Below are 17,310 nucleotides of genomic sequence, written 5' to 3'. Positions count from 1 at the left end.
AATTGGCCGGGTGTGGTGGCTCATGCCTGTAATCCCAGCACTTTGGGAGGCTGAGGCGGGCAGATCACCTGAGTTCAGGAGTTCGAGACCAGCCTGACCAACATGGAGAAACCCCATCTCCACTAAAAATACAAAATTAGCCCGATGTGGTGGTACATGCCTGTAATCCCAGCTACTCAGGAGGCTGAGGCAGGAAAATCGTTTGAACCTGGGAGGCAGAGGTTGCAGTGAGCCAAGATCATGCCAGTGCACTCCATCCTGGGCAACAAGAGCGAAACTCCATCTCAAAAAAAAAAAAAAAAGATGGTAAGTTGTAGATGGAGGTGAGGAGATGTAGACAGATAGATAGATGGTGAGGTGTAGATGGAAGTGTGAGGTGTAGATGGAGGTGTTGAGGTATAGATGATGGTGTAAGGTGTAGATAGAGATGGTGAGGTGTAAAAAAAAAAAATTAGCCGGTGTGGTGGCACATGCCTATAATCCCAGCTACTCAGGAGGCTGAGGCAGGAGAATTGCTTGAACCCAGGAAGCGGAGGTTGCAGTGAGCCAAGATCGTGCCACTGCACTCCAGCCTGGGCAACAGGGCGAGACTCCATCTCAAACAAACAAACAAACTTGGTGAGGTGTAGATGGAGGTGGTGTGAGGTGTAAATGGAGGTGTGAGGTGTAGACAGAGATGATGAGGTGTATGTAGAGAGAGGTGGTGAGGTGTATATGGTGGTATGGGGTGTAGATGGAGGTTCTGAGGTATTGATGGTGGTGTAAGGTGTAGATGGAGATGGTGAGGTGTATATAGAAGTGATCAGATGTAGATGGAAGTGTGAGGTATAGATGGGGTGTGAAGTGTAGATGGAAATGTGATATGTGAATGGAGGTGGTGAGGTTTACATGGAAGTGATGAGATGTAGATGGAGGTGGTAAGTTGTAGACAGAGATGTGAGGTAGAGGTGGAGATGGTGAGGTAGTGTATGGTGGTGTGAAGTATAGATGGAGGTATGAGGTATACATGGGGGTGGTGAGGTGTGGACAAGGGTGGTGAGGTGTAGATGGTGATGGTGAGGTATAGATGGAGGTGTGTGGCATAGGTGTAGGTGGTGAGATATAGGTGAGGGTGGTGAGCTGTAGATGGTAGTGGTGAGGTGTAGATGGTGGTCGTGAGGTGTAGATGGAGGTGGTGATATAGGTGTAGGTGATGAGGTATAGGTGAGGGTGGTGAGGTGTAGATGGTGATGGTGATGTCTAGATGGAGGTGATGAGGTCTAGATGGAGGAGTGTGGTGTAGGTGTAGGTGGTGAGGTATAGGTGAGGGTGGTGAGGTCTAGATGGAGGTGGTGAGGTCTAGATGGAGGTGGTGATGTCTAGCTGGAGGTGGTGAGGTCTAGATGGAGGTGTGTGGTTTAGGTGTAGGTGGTGAGGTATAGGTGAGGGTGGTGAGGTGTAGATGGTGATAGTGACATATAGATGGTGGTGGTGAGGTGTAGATGGAGGAGGTGAGGTCTAGATGGAGGTGGTGAGGTCTAGATGGGGGTGGTGAGGTCTAGATGGAGGTGTGTGGTTTAGGTGTGGGTGGTGAGGTATAGGTGAGGGTGGTGAGGTCTAGATGGTGGTGGTGAGGTCTAGATGGAGGTGGTGAGGTCTAGCTGGAGGTGGTGAGGTCTAGAAGGAGGTGGTGAGGTCTAGATGGAGGTGTGTGGTTTAGGTGTAGGTGGTGAGTTATAGGTGAGGGTGGTGAGGTGTAGATGGTGGTGGTGAGGTCTAGATGGAGGTGGTGAGGTCTAGAAGGAGGTGGTGAGGTCTAGATGGAGGTGTGTGGTTTAGGTGTGGGTGGTGAGGTATAGGTGAGGGTGGTGAGGTCTAGATGGTGGTGGTGAGGTCTAGATGGAGGTGGTGAGGTCTAGATGGAGGTGTGTGGTTTACGTGTAGGTGGTGAGGTATAGGTGAGGGTAGTGAGGTGTAGATGTTAGTGGTGAGGTGTGGATGAGGGTGTGATGTGTAGATAGAGGTGGCAAGGTGTAGATGGAGGATGTGGAGGCAGTGATAGTGATGAAGGAAGGAGTTAGAAGTCCTTGTGCATGATGGAATAGAAGATTCTTGTTGCTATTATGCTGATAAACGTAGAAGAACCTGTCCTCCTTTGATTACACATGTGAAATGGTGAAACTTCACCATTAGGAGTCTGGAGACCCTTATTCTTTCAGAGCCATGGTACCTTTGGGAAATCACTTCACCTCTCTGGGCCTCAGTGTTCTTGGAGCAGAGTTTGCTCTATTAAATGGCATTTGTTAGGGGGAAATCTACCTCTTTCCCTCCAAGCACTTTTGCCTCACCTTATAAAGTGGGAACTTCTGTCCTTGCTGCAGCCTTGAGAAAAGTACTCTCCACTTACTGCTCTACCTCTGAACTCATGCTATCTAGCAGAGGATGAGTGGTTCGTGTGCTTGGAGAATTGGAGCACATAAAATGGGCATATGTCATGACTCAGGTTCTTCTGGGTTTCCTCCGTCTGGGAACAGCCTCCTCAGAGAAGGCCTGTGCTTCCCTCCTCTCCTCTTCTTTTCAACCTGCCCTAGGAAGGGCAGGTTCTTGCGTTGTGGGATAGGGGAGTCTTCCAGTTCTGGGTAGATAACTTTCATTCTGAGGGAAAGAATTAGGAAGCCCAAGTGTACATTCAAAACCACATTCTCCAATCAGCTTTAGCTGTCATAAATTTTTTTTAGTTCCAGCTGCTGGACTTCTATATCTTATTTCTCATTTGATTCCAAGCACAGAGGGGTTGTGAACAAGTCTCATTCTCAAAGTCCAGCACTGAAGAATTAGTAAAAGAGTCCACATAGACTGGGTTGGACTCAAGGATCTCTTAAGTTTCTTTGAAACTCTACTGCCCTATGATTCTATGTGTCTAAGTGAAATTATCGCTGAAGCAAAATAAACATACATTGACAGTTCTGGTCAGATGTTGGGACTCTTAATGGATAACTTCCCAAGCTCTGACTCACTTCTTTCCTGCTTTTCAACTGGATGAAGACCTCTGATCTTCAGGCATCTTCCTCTTCTCCCCATATACCAGCTCCTCATGGCTTCATTTACTTCCCCTTCTGGTCTGGACATCATAATGAATCCTTTCCTCTCTTCTCTCATTGATACTCATAACCTCTTATTCCTGCCCTGCCAATCTCTTGGGCAAAATCAGTCCATTCGTTACCTTTTTCCTCCTGCGCAAAGTACTCTTTTGTCTCTGGAAAAAGCCTGTCTTCAGTGGGAGAGAGCAAAGCCAACACACAGAATGGCAGAGGGGTGTCCATTTGTGTGTGTGTGTGTGTGCATGCATGTGTGTGCACATGTATGTGCATGAAAGAGAGAGAGAGATGAGGAGGGAGAGAAAGACCTAGTCCTGTGATGTGTATGGCCAGCTTCATCCCTGCCCTTCCCTGTGGTGTAGTTTTGTAAGCCAAAAAATGTTGAGAGAAGATATGGCTACCCCTTTTCTCTCTGCTCCCTGTCCTCTGGCCTCCTTCCATGTTACAGCCAAGGACATGCCAAGCCAGCCACTCAGCTGTGGCACTGAAGTAAATGCTTGGGGGATACTGTCAACTCTTCCTCACCACCAGAGTGGTAACAGCTGAGGCTCATGCACTGGTCTTGGGGAAAGGGAAAGAACTGGCCCCAGTGGTCCTCAGCCACAGGTGTCTTCCCCTGGGCACATCTGGCAATGTCTGGATCTATTTTGGTTACACTGGAGGGAAGGTCACTACTGGAGGGAGAGTACTTCTGGCCTCTAGTGGGTAGTGGTCAGAAATGCTGCTAACATCCTACAAGGATGGCCCCCACAACAAAAAAATTATCTGACCCCAACTATCAATGGTGCCATGATCAACAAATCCTGGATTAGGGCATTCAGTCTCTGGTTCTAGGCTCTCACTCAGGCAAAAGGAGCACTCAACATAGGCCCACCTCACTCGCCAGGGATCTGCCAGGAGAGGGAGCTAAAGATTCTTAGTACAGTTGGCCCTCTATATCCACAGGTTCCTAACCCAAGGAGTCAACCAACAGCAGATCAAAAATATTTGAAAAAATAAAAATAAATAACAACAATAAAAAATAATACAAATACTCCCAAAATACAGTATAAAAAACTATTTACATAGCATTTACATTGTATTAGGTATTCGAAGTAATCTAGAGATGATTTAAGATAAACAGAGGATTGCATAGGTCACATTTTATGTGAAGGACTTGAGCATCTTCAGATTATGATATCTACGGGTGGTCCTGGCACCAATCCCTTGCAGATGCTGAGGGATGACTGTTTGACCTCTGTGCCTCCATTTTCTTCAGATACCTGGCGGACAGTGATGGCTGCTCACTGGGACGGATTCCCTTCCATCTCCTGGCTAAATGCCATCTGAACCCTACCTGGGTTTGACATCTGGAAGGATTTAGGTAGGTCTGACCTAGGACCATGGCATGGGGGCAAAATTCTTTGAAGAAAATAGCAGCTTCCTACCCTGGAGAGGCCTGTGGGACTTAGGCCCTTGTTAATGGGACTAAGGATTCATTTGGGGGCCCTGGCAGGCTTATCTAGAACCTTTACCCACAAGAAGTTCCCCACACGCTGGGCAGTACTCACCACAGTATGTGCAATTTTTGGCTTCCAGATTGTTTGTGCCAAGCTTTGGCAGGTGGTACAATATTGGCTGCCCCAGATTCTTGTCTGCTTTAGCTGCTTTTGAACCGTGTCCAGGGTTGAGAAGGGAACATACTGTGATGGTGTCAGCACTCTGCAGGAAGGTGAAAAAAGGTGAGAGATATGTTAAAGAGAAGCTGAGACATTGTAAGAGGCCAAGCCCAGGTGATGCTGTGGAGGAGTTCTCTTTCTTCACCACCCCTATCTACTTCCCAATCGCTGCTGTGGCCTATGGACTTGGCTCACTCTACAGCAGCCACGACGCAAGTCTTGCTGTTCCTCTAACACCCCAGGCTCATTCCCACCTCAGGACCTTTGCACTTACTGTTTCCCCAATCTTCAGCCTGATTTGCTACCTCGTGTATTCAACTATTTGGTCAAATGCCATCTACCCAAGAAAACCTTCCCTGACCAGCCCATCTAAAATGCCCCTCTCTGGTCATTAACTCTGCTTTATTTGTCTAAATGGCATTTCTATCCAAAACCACAGTATGTGTTTATTCATTTGTTCACTTTTTGTCTGTTCCTCTAATATGGCAGAAAGTTTGTCTTATTCACTGATGTATCTCTGATACCTAGAATAGAGCCTGGCTCATAAATGATTGGGTCCAAATCCTGACTCAACTAACTGTGGCATCTTGGACAACTCTTTTTTTTCACTGCGATTTCCTCAACTGAAAAAAAATGCGAATAATAATTATATCTACCTCAATGGTTATCTGAATCAATGTGAAACCTTAGGTCAATGTCTGGCCCACAGGGAATAGTTAGTATTAACTAATAATATTATTATAATTATTACACCTTCAGGAAGAAGCTCACATGTGTATCCTGAGGAGGCGGGGAGGGGGATGAGCAGTATTCCTAGCAGCTTGCAGGAGCAGAGAGTCTTTTTTGCTTCTCCAGGAACCAAGTCCTGTTCTCCCCTCTTGCCTGCTCTCTGCTGCCCTCTGGAGGTCTGCAGTGGAGTCAGGCAGGGAGCTGATTCAGGGACGCCACAGATTATGTATCCTCCACTTCCTATGGGATAGCTGCTATCATTCCCATTTTACAGGTGAGGAAACCACTTCTCACAGTTGTAAGTAACTTGCCCAAAGTCACGTGATCTCCTGCTCTTAATCACATGATGAAGAATGAGACATTGCTGGATGACAGTCCCTCTATTTAAGCAAGCCAGAGCCCACGGAGGCATCTTGGGCCTTGGCAGAGCTGCCACTGGAGCCATCATTTGGCACACACTATTGGGAATCATTGAGGCCACAGAGGAAATGTGGGTACCTAGGAACTCGTTCTTCAGACAGATCCCCAAATGGACCCAGAAACAGCATGCAGCCAAGCAACGGCTGGCCCCTTCCTTCCCCTCTCCCCAGGCTGTACTTCCTTAGCCAAGGGACAGTTCTCTGATCACCTCAGCCAACCTGAGCTACCCTGGAAAGCTACTCCTCACCCTGTGCCCCTGTGCCTCTCTGTCAGAGCGTATGTCACTGGCTGGGCCAAATGATCTTCATGTCAACCTAAAATAAGAGGGCTATGGAAAGACATAGCCTCTAGAGATATCTGGGAGCTGATTAACTAATAAGAACCTGGAGACACCAGCACTGTCTGATCAAAAGATACAATGGAGGAAAAGATTTCATTTTCAATAAAAACAAAAACCCTAAAACATCTAGAAATAAACTCGCCTAGAAATGCATGTTTTATATGAGGACACATGACAAAACTTTGCTAAGAAACACATAATAAGACATCATATTTCTGGATGGGAAAACTGAATAGGGCAAATATGCTTAAGTTCAGACATTTATATATATTTTAAATACAATTCCAAGGGCATTTTGAATGAAAATGACCAAAAAAGCATGGCTAAACTATGAGCTTAGAATGTACTGAGTTTTTACTATGTGCTAGGCTCAGGGCTGACAGCTTTACATACTTTACCTCAATTAATCCTCACAGCAACCTCAAGAGGTCATTTTATTTATTTATTTATTTATTTATTTATTTATTTATTTATTTATTTATTTATTGTGGAGACAGGATCTCACTCTGTCACCTAGGCTAGAGTGCAGTGGCACTATCACAGCTCACTACAGCCTTGACCTCCCAGGCTCAAGCGATTCTCCTGCCTCAGCCTCCCAAATATCTGGGACTATAGGCAGGTGCCATACCATACCAGGCTACTTTTTAATTTTTGTAGAGATGAGGTCTCAATATGTTGCCCAGGCTGGTCTTGAACTCCTGGGCTCAAGCAATCCTCCCACCTCAGCCTCCCAAAGTGCTGGGATTACAGGAGTAAGCCACCACGCCTGGCTGAGGTCATTATTAATATTTATGAAAGATAGGTTGGGGAAGTGATTAAGAGCAGGAGATCACATGACTTTGGGCAAGTTACTTACAACTGCGAGAAGTTGTTTCCTCATCTGTAAAATGGGAATGATAGCAGCTATCCCATAGGTTTATGATGAGTATTAAATGAGGTAACTACATGAAACATTGAGAGCAGTGCTAGGCAAGTAGAAGCACTGATATGAACTACTATTATCCTCATTTACAGATGAAGAAACTAAAGCTTAGAGAGGATAACATAATTTGCCCAAGTTCACACAGCTGATAACTGGCTGCCCTGGCCTGGGGGATGGGAGCAGGGAGTCTTGCCTACAAGATCTGAAAAATTACAAGATCATAATAGTTAAAACAGGAAGCACATCTTTTATAAGATATTTTTATATGCCTTGCAAGATCATGTTCTGAAATATTAGCCAATGCCTTCTCCAGCCTGATATTCCCTTTACCTCTCTCCCCTCCCTGCCTCAAATAGCCAGGCCATTCTATGCTCATTGCTGCAGGGAAGGTGTGTGAAAACAGAAAGAAGAGGTAAGGAGCCTCTTTCCTTAGGGGAATAGAAAAGACTTGTGGCCTAGACCTAGACCAAAGTGTGGGAGAAAATGGTCATGAGAAAGATCAAGGCATTCCCTGCCCCTCATATCCAAGAATAATTCCCCAGGGCAAGGACAAAGGCTGGAGGGAAGTTGAGAAACATTGACTTTGCTAGGTCCTGGAGGTTGAGGTCCCAATCCCCGCTCCCTGGACTGAGCCCCACAGAGAAAGCAGCATCCCTCACAATCTGTGGATCTGAGAGCAGGGAACAGAACAGCTGCTGGGTGTATCTAGGCCAAGAGGACCCCAGGCAAGCTCCCTGAGTGAGGCTGCTTGAAGAGGTGGAGAGAGACCTTGACCTCCACAATAACCTGCAGGCACCAATGACCCAGGACCAGATGGGACAAGGATAGATGACAGGAAGGGCAGGACCCTTTGTAGGTCACTGAGAGTCTAGAACCCTGCACTCCACCCCACCCCAAACCCAAAATGGAAACTGCAAAGGAAACTCAGAACTGACTGGGATTAAGGGTCAGCACCTTTTTAAAGAGGGGAGCTCAAGTATAGATGAAGGAGAATTTTATAAACAAACTAATTTTTTTACACACTTGAGTTTATGGGCCGAAACTGGTATTCTAAAGGATAAATTTTTAAGAAAATAGTGTAAGGGAAATGCACTGTTTAAAAAATCCATTTAGAAGAGAAGCTTGGGCAGCGGACAAAAGCAGCAACTTAAATCATTCGCGGGGCTCAGCACATATTATTGATCTCTGCTCCGAAATTAAATGTAATTGTTCCTTAAGACTGAGCTTGAATTTGCATCCCGATCTGCCTTGGACAGTAACTATCTGCCCCTGTTGTCTTGGCTTCATAATTAGTTGTGCTCCTTTCATTCTCAAAAGGGTCCCAGTTTGAGCAGTAAACTATGTGGTTACTCTGCTTAAGATCTTTAAATGAGAGTGATCCCATGGGTGGGCTGACTCTGAACTAGGTATTGTGAAACAGAAAGTTTAAGGCTTTCCAGGCAGGTGTGGCTGGAGCCCAGTGGCGCCTGACATGGAGCCTCTGGAGGGCAGAGAACCTCAGCTGGATGGGAAAGGAAGGTAAGGTAAAGGGCAGGTGGGGCGTCAAGAGAGGGTCAGGTGCTTGGTAGTTAATAGGACAGTGGCGAGATCAGAGTGGAATGTTTGAATTTAATATTTCAGAGATGGAGCAGCTAAGGATAATGGTGTGGCCCACGTTTTGACCATAGGCATAGGAGGGAGAAATGGAGGCAAGTGGAGGCCTGATTTTGTTTGGGGACAGGAACTGGGCACTGGGGAGACACATGGATGGGGGTTTGTCTCTACTCTTGTACTCTTCAAATTTTGAATCTTGTAACTGTGTTATTTTAAAAATCTAAAAGTAAAATTAAAATGCAAATCAGCACCACAATGAAATACCATTTTTCACCTTTCAGATCGGCAGATATCAAGAAATTTTTCAACAGTGAGAGAGGAGGGCAACAGGCCCTCATACGTCTACTTGCCAGTGAGATGCAGATAAGCACAGCCTCGATGCGGCCAGTTTGGCTGTATTTATATAACTTTAAAATGGACATACCTGGCCAGGTACAGTGGCTCACGCCTGTAATCCCAGCACTTTGGGAGGCTGAGGTGGGTGGATCACTTGAGGCCAAGAGTTCAAGACCAGTCTGGCCAACATGGTGAAACCCCATGTCTACTAAAAAAATACAAAAGTCAGCCAGGTGTAGTGGCTATAGTCCCAGCTACTTGGGAAGCTAAGCCATGAGAACTGCTTGAACCCAGTAGGCAGAGGTTGTGGTGAGCCCAAATCGTGCCACTGCACTCCAGCCTAGGTGACAGAGCAAGACTCCATCTCAAAAAAATAAAAATAAAAATAAATAAATAAAATGGACATACCTTTTGGTAGCAGCAACTCTTTATCTGGAAGGTTATCTTACACTCCCACCTGTGGACAAAAACAGAGATGTGGTTTGGGACAGTTACTCACCTCCCTGTGCTTATGTCACAGTTGTAGTGAGAATTAAATATGATACATGGGAAGGATTTTAACAAGGGCCTGGCACATGGTAAGCATTCAGGAAATGCTGGCTGTTATCATCAGAGCATTGTTCACAGTGGCAAAACATTGGAAACAACCTGAATGTCCATGAATAAAGGACTGATTTTAAAAAAGAAAGAAAGAAAAACAAGTTTTGTCTCCACTTTGGAAAACCATGAACCTTTTAAATAGAATGAGGATATTCTTTAAATGGTGCTATGGAATGATGTTTTTAGAAATATTGTTAGGGGAGGGAGAGCATCAGGAAGAACAGCTAATATTTGCTGGGCTTAATATCTAGGTGATGGGATGATCTGTGCAGCAAACCACCATGGCATACATTTACCTATGTAACAAACCTGCACATCTGGCATATGTACCCCTGAACTTAAAATAAAAATTGAAGAAAAAAAAATAGATTTTTAAATTTTTTAAAAAGAAATATTGTTAAGTAGGAAAAAGGGAAAGTGTAGAAGAGTGCTTATGGCTGTCATCATGCCTGTGTAGAGGGTGCCTGTGGGTACAGTATGGTCTCTCCAGGGAAGAGGTCACAGAAACTGGTTACAGTGATGCTTCCTGGGAGGGGAACTTGGAGGTCGGGGCTCAGGGAACTCTATGACTTCTTGTACCTTTTATATTGTCCACCATACAGAGGTATTCCCTATTCAAGAACAATTAAGTAAATTCCACTTCTGGGTATATACCCAAGAAAACTGAAAACCAGGATTCAAACAGATAGTTATATCCCAATGTGCATATCAGCATTCTTCACAATAGCTAAAAGGTAGAAACAACCTAAATATTCATCAACAGATGGATAAATAAAATGTGGTACATACATACAATCATGATTCAGCCTTAAAAAGGAATAAAATTCGGACACATGCTACAACATGAATGAACTTAAGGACATCACGCTAAGTGAAATAAGCCAGACACAAAAGGACAAATACTGTATGAGTCCACTTATAGAGGTACCTAGAATTGTCAGATTTATAGATACAGAAAGTAGATTAATGGCTACCAGGGCCTGGAGCAGTAAGAAATGGGGAGTTAGTGTTTAATGGGTATAAAGTTTCAGTTGGGAATGATGAAAAAGTTCTGGAAATGGATGGTGGTGATGGTTGTATTACAGAACAATGTGAATATAATTAATGCCACTGAATTGTACATTCAAAAATAGTTAAAATGGTCAATCTTATGCTTATTTTGCCATAAAAGGAAATCATTTTAATAAAAATATTCCTTTATCACTTTGATTGGAGCTATGTTAAATGTAGATTAATCACAAAGAGCTGTGTTGTATGAGCAACAACAAAGAACAGTCCTATCCAAAAAAGGGCTTTTGTTCTCCAAATTCTGGCATTTTCTATGCTAGGCAGGCCTGCTCTGCTTTGCTGGCTGGCTTTTTGGGGGTTCATGTTACTGAGCAGCGATGAAAGGCTGAACCGGGACCAGGGGAAGAGGGTAGCTTCATCCAAGATGGAGGAGAAATGGGCAGGAAAGAGATGATGGGTGGGGGCAGAAGCAGAGAAATTCCCATGGGGCCATGAGGATGAGATAAATGGGGTGGGTACAGGAAAGGAATTTCCTACAGGGGTGGAAAAAGCTGGCCTTTGAGGGGAGTAACAGAGGAGTTATAGCAAGAATCTGTAAAAGAATCACCATGTTCCACTGGTGAGCTGGAGATCACAAACATATAGTTTTCATATTCTTCTCACCTCTTCTCTTCCAGGCAACAACCCTGACGGGGTTGAGGACCCTGGTTAGCTAAATAAGTGAGGAAGAGTGGAAACCAGGGACTCCCCATCCAGACCACCATCAACCACGGGCCTCTGTTCTTTAGCAACACCAGAAGAGGCTCCACTCCAAGTCAAGATTGAAGTGGTATCTTTAGGTAGGACTGGAAATTATAATTATTAAAATGAGACTGAGACCAAGGGTGGCCGGAACAACCTTGTGACTTGCCTAAATTTCATTCAGGGGCAAAGCAAGAGCTAGTCCCACCGAATAAATGTAAAAGAGGCTGGGTGCAGTGGCTCACGCCTATAATCTCAACACTTTGGAAGGCCGAGGTGGGTGGATCACCTGAGGTCAGGAGTTCGAGACCAGCCTGGTCAACATGGTGAAACCCCATCTCTACTGAAAATACAAAAATTAGTTGGGCGTGGTGGTGGGTGCCTATAACCACAGCAACTCAGGAGGCCGAGGCAGGAGAATCGCTTGAACCCAGGAGGTGGAGGTTGCAGCGAGCCAATTATTGCGCCACTGCACTCCAGCCTAGCGACAGAGCGAGACTCCATCTCAAAACAAAAAAAAAAAAAAAAAAAGAGTAAATGTAAAAGAGCAGTAAGAGACAAAAATCAAGCTGCTTTCTGATTTTACCACATAAGTCATGTTTGTTCAACGGAACAGTGCACATTAGCTTTAATTGTTAATTAACACGCATCTGTTAAATAACCTTGTATCTGACTTTGGATTTTAAGCTTTCTGAGGGCAAGGACCATGTGCTGTTTAACCCCACGCTGTTCCCACAGCCTGGCAAAGTGCCTCAAATTTACACAGGGGGCACTGAGATGGCTGCTGAGTGAATTGCTGACCAAGAGGGACTGCCCCACATCAGGCAGCCCATGCCATTACTGTGCTCACACTGTGCCCGACACAGAGCAAGGGATCATAAGTCCTGGGTGGCTTGAATTGACTCTTCCTAAAAAAAGAGTCTGTGATCTAGGAAGTCCAATATAAAAAGATGTTGCGGATTGCCCAGACTTAGAGTAAGAGGGGCAGAAATGAAGTAGGCATGGATGGTAATTTTGTTTTTCCATCAGGGCTGCTCTTACTCTGGAGTAAGGAGAGGAAGGCTAAGACACAAAAGGGGGACTCCGCCCAACCCAGCTTATGTCCTGTGATACCAGAAGGGAGCATTGCAATGACCTATTAAACCTCAAACCAAGCTGAATCCATTTCTGAGTAAGAGACTCTTACAGGGCTCCTGTCCTCAAAACTATACAAAATTGCCCAAATTATGTACTTCTGAGATAATAAATCAGCAGAAGAAGCACATAGCCCACCTCTTAAGATAGGGAAGTAGATCTGAAGTAGCTCAAGAAACAAAGTTTTCTACAGATGAAGGATGAGGGAAGGAAACCCAAGACCAGTTGATTCTGGTTTGGGAAATGATAACATTGGAGAACACACTCTACTATCTGTTTCTTGTGACATCCTTTGTGCTAAAGTTATCTCCTTTGTTGGCATGGCCACCATCCCTACTTCTAGTGCAGTGGAGATGTATGAGTGTCTCCATTGCTAAGTGTTTAGTTACTCCCTCCTGGGAGATAAACTTGACTGGAGAGGGTGTGGGCAGGCATTCAGTCAAGCAACAAGCCACTCACTGAGTGCCACCAATGGTGTGGGAAAAGATGACTCTCCTTAGACTGGTCCATCCAAAATAAAGGAGGTGGGGAGAGCATACCTGGGTGGTCTTCAGGGTACTCCTGGAAACATCCATCAGCTCATGAGCTCACAGCTGAATTCCAAATCCTGGGATGCCTGCTTGGAGGGAGGGTAAAACACAATTTCTCAGGGACAGAAGCCCACAAAGCTAAGGGCACTGGGTTTCTAAGTCAGGATTTCATCACGGCTGGATGACCCTTTTTTAAGGAAAGCCAGCTGATCTCCAGGACTCCTGATACATAAGAACTATGCAGTCTGTCACTTCTAGGGAGAGAGATGGGGACTAGCTCTGGTTCCTCATGCGTTCCTTCCCTCTCACTCCCTAAAGACCTCAAGAAACAGATCCTTGGTAACAATGCCTTCTTTAGGCCAGAAAGCTTAGTTGAAGTGTGGATTCTTATACAAGTCTCATGTTTTCTGGACTCCTAGGAGACTCAGAGGAGACACCATAGGTAACCCTTATTGAATTGGAAGAAGTGTGAAGTACTATCAACCACTGTGACTCCCATGGCTCAAGAATATGCACAGAGGTCTAACTAGATATAGGTCTCAGCCCCTGACTTTAGAAGTCTGACATTCCACAGATATGCACACACTACACGCTCCCCTCACAGAGGAAACTGGAGTAGGGGGACAGAGCAGAACAAAATCGCAACACTACTACAGGAAAACCTTGTCATTCTGTTACTTGTCCTTTGCTATGTTGGAATAGTTACAGATTAGTTTCAACAATCAGGTTACTCCTTATCTTTGCTCTAAGTCTTGTACAGGCCTTTAGCAAAAAGCAATACAATTCTCATCTGACTCTTGGTGGGCTGGGGAATCTGCCTATTCTATTCAGTTGGTTCACTCACATCTCCAAACCAGAACCTACAACCACTCTGTAACTTTTATTTATGTAAAATCCACTCTACTCACCCCAGTGCAGTGGCCTGTGGCTCCTGGGCCCTGACTCCAATTCCTTTAGGGTGGACCTTGCAGTTGGAACCATCCACCTCTCGTTTTTTCTATCTCTGCTATTAACATAGCCCCTCCTCTATTGCCTCACCAACTATTTTCAAACCAAAAAGTCTTTGTCTATTCATAGCCACTGTAAAAGTAACATTCATTTTTCTGTTTTTTAATCTAATGTCTGTGTCTTCAGTGGTTCTCACTGGCTAATCTAATCAGTGTGTTCTAGGGAGGTTTATTCCTTGCCTGTTCAGCTTGTCCCAGCACAACAAAGGTAAGTCATTTGCCTGGGGAGAATCAGCTCTTTTAAATCAGACAGTCCTCAGGAAAGATGTCAGGACTTTTGCCTCTTTTCTTCATGGGACTGAGATTCAGGAGAACATTCCACATTCCACTGCCACACAGCTCTGCAAACCCCAAATCCTGACTCTCCGAAGAAGGATATGGGCAAGGAAAACAAGGCATTTGAAAAAACCAAACCTTGCAAGAAAAACTTTGCATACTTGGTGATTTTTCTAGGTTTATCCTGACTTTTGGCCTCTTTTTTTACGAATTCCATTTTTGTTTAAGTGAAAAAGATACGGTGAGAGAGACATAGTGGAAAATGGGAAGTTTGGAGGAAGATGGGAAGGAAGAAGCCAGTGAGTAGGAAGTGAGAATCGGGAGTGGAGGGAGTGAGGGACGCAGTGCTGAGCGATGGGGAAGAGAAGCATGCCAGGAAGGTGCAGCGTCTCTGGGCACCCAGCGTGGGGCCTGGTATATGCACACATTTCCCCTCATTGAACTCTCAACAGTCCAGTGGGGAGAGCATTCTCGTCCCCAACCTTACAGAGCTGGAACAGAAGCTCAGAGACTTACAGACAGGAAGAAAAGTAGGAGCTGGAAGCCCCATTAAAAAAGCAACTCTACCCCTCTTCTTCCAGTCTCTTCTGTGGCTTCTCTAAGGGTCTTCAGCCTCCTTATTTCAGGGTTGACCTTCTCTTTCAGATAGGAAATTTATCATCTGGTTGGATATCCTCACTTTCTTCCTAGATCACGTGGAGTTTTCCCTTAGTGGAAAAGCCTCATTCCTGGATCTAGAGCCTGCTGGTGGCAGACATGTAAAAAACATGTTTCGGAGGCCATGCCCAAGCCAACACATTAACCCAACATTATAGTTTCTGTTAATAATCCATGGAATCAAAGACAGGCAAGACTAGGGAGATCAACACATGCTGGGTCACCAGAGGCTTTCCTGGTTTTAGCACAGAAGATCTGTGACCCAGGAAACCCCTTAGTCCCAGGAAGATCAGCACAGCCTAGGCCAGAAACAGTTTCGGGCCTTAGGGAATTTCCAGCTGGTTCGGGATTCAACAAATTCAGAAGAGTGTGAGGCTCCAAAAAGAAGCACAAAGGGAGGGAAGGGTTCAGTGAAAGAAAAATCACCCTTGTTTGGAGGATTACCTTGTTCCACAAATGTTCATGGCTTACCTACCAGCCCCATGTGTTAAAGAAAAGCTTTGTGGAGAAAATGGCCTTGGAAATGCAGTGAAGGGATAGGATAGGGGTAGGATTTAGAACAGCAGAACTACCAAGGGGTATCTGAGGCAGAGGGAAGAAGCCACAAAAAATATAGACATAAGAGGTGGGAGAACATAGCATAAATATCCTGAGAACTGGAGAGCAGTTTCCCTGGCACAGGGCAGGTTTGGGGAAATAAAGCTTTGGGCATGCGAAGATAGGCTGGGTAGTCTATGGAGAGGTGTAAACATCAGCAAACATGTCTGAAGTGAAAGGAATGTGGAAGGGGACTCGGTACAAGAATGGAATAATGGGCTTCACAGTGGATTGTAGCACAGGTGGAAAGACCAGTTGAGACGTTACTGCCAAGCATTCAAGTGAAACCCTTTGGTTTCTACCTACCCAGGTTTTGTTCAAATAATTTGGACATTTATTTCAGACACTTCAGGTTTGGGGTTTTTTTGTCTCTCACTTCACACAGGAATTTGAGGGTGAGCTTCATCTGGTTTGGTGAGGGTATTGGAAGGTATGGGGCAGGGGCTGTCCCTCCAGGATGCACAAAGGGAACAGGTTTGCAGGCTCAGGAATCCTCCTAATGGAGGAAGGAGGGAGGAGGACGTGCCCTGGCAGCACTGTGCTTTCTTCCTTGTGTCTAGTGTCCACTGGGATTTGGCTGGTGCACTGCCTGTCTCCCTGTCCAGACCTAATGCCTGTTAGCTGTTAACCAAAGCATGTTCCTTACTTATTTGAGAGGCTTTCTACCTTGCTAGAGAAAGACAGCCATTTGAATGTTCTCTGTGAGAAAAGGGAAAGGCAGTGTGGCGGTGTGAGACCACAGCCTGAAGTCCCCAACTGCCACCACCTGCCACAATATCCTGCTGCCACTCCCCAGTTCTGCTGTCTCTAAGCCTGTTTCCCACATGAACCAGGCGACTAAAGTGGGGATGGTAGATTTTCTCCCAGAAGGGAAAAGTGCTAGGCGTCAGGTCCAAAGAAGTATACTGTAAACCCCTCCTCGTATTCCAGCACTGCTTTGGAATGCTTTTTTTTTTTTTTTGCTTTGGATATTTTTCCTTTTTACTTTTTTTTTTTCAAGTTCTCTCATGAGGTTGCATACTTTACTTTTTTTCATTTAAAAAATGTAGTTCCAGTTGGACTTAGGGAGGAAAGAGAAGTAAATGTTAACAGTTCCCTTTACCATCTTGAACGAGTTTTTTACTTAAGGTTGATTTAACTTGGTAAGTGTATTTTTTGTGAATTTCCTATTCATATCTATGTTTCTATTGATGTGTTTCTTTTTCCTATTTATTTATTTATTTATTTATTTATTTTTGAGATGGAGTCTCACTCTATCACCCAGGCTGGAGTGCACTGGCCACCATCTCAGCTCACTGTAACCTCTGCCTCTCAGGTTCAAGTGACTCTCACGCCTCAGCCTCCCAGGTAGCTGGGATTACAGGCATGAGCCACCATGTCAGGCTAATTTTTGTATTTTTAATAGAGATGGGGTTTCGCCATGTTGGCCAGGCTGGTCTCAAACTTCTGGCCTCAAGTGATCTACCTGCCTCAGCCTCCCAAAGTGCTGGAATTACAGGCATGAGCCACCATGCCCAGCTTCTTTTTCCTATTTATTTGTAAAAGTTACTTATTTATGTTAGAAATATTTTTCTTTTTCTTTGTTTTTAGAGAAAGGGTCTTGCTCTGTCACCCAGGCTGGAATGCAGTGGCGTGATCACAGCTCACTAAAACCTCAAACTCCTAGGCTCAAGCAATCCTTCCGC

The 17,310-nt window shown here is 45.0% G+C and overlaps 1 protein-coding gene across 3 annotated transcripts in view; it reads right to left on the bottom strand.

The window, feature by feature from the left end:
- The window catches only part of SLC4A5 (solute carrier family 4 member 5), a 144,031-nt gene that overhangs the window by 112,299 nt on the left and 14,422 nt on the right, over positions 1 to 17,310 (bottom strand). For 2 of the 3 annotated variants that reach the window (XM_019020982.4, XM_055378109.2), the window contains exons 1-4: positions 13,997 to 14,164; positions 13,098 to 13,174; positions 9,484 to 9,532; positions 4,628 to 4,778 (exon numbers count right to left, since the gene is read on the bottom strand). The gene's annotated coding sequence lies outside the window, so the exon portion shown is untranslated. Of the gene's footprint in view, positions 1 to 2,327; positions 2,635 to 4,627; positions 4,779 to 9,483; positions 9,533 to 13,097; positions 13,175 to 13,996; positions 14,165 to 17,310 lie in introns of those variants that run through there. The other variant, XM_063695780.1, reaches the window with a different exon arrangement.

This window comes from Gorilla gorilla, chromosome 12 (genome assembly GCF_029281585.2).
Source record: "Gorilla gorilla gorilla isolate KB3781 chromosome 12, NHGRI_mGorGor1-v2.1_pri, whole genome shotgun sequence".
Lineage (NCBI taxonomy): Eukaryota > Metazoa > Chordata > Mammalia > Primates > Hominidae > Gorilla > Gorilla gorilla.
This window is presented reverse-complemented; position numbering and strand designations above follow the sequence as displayed.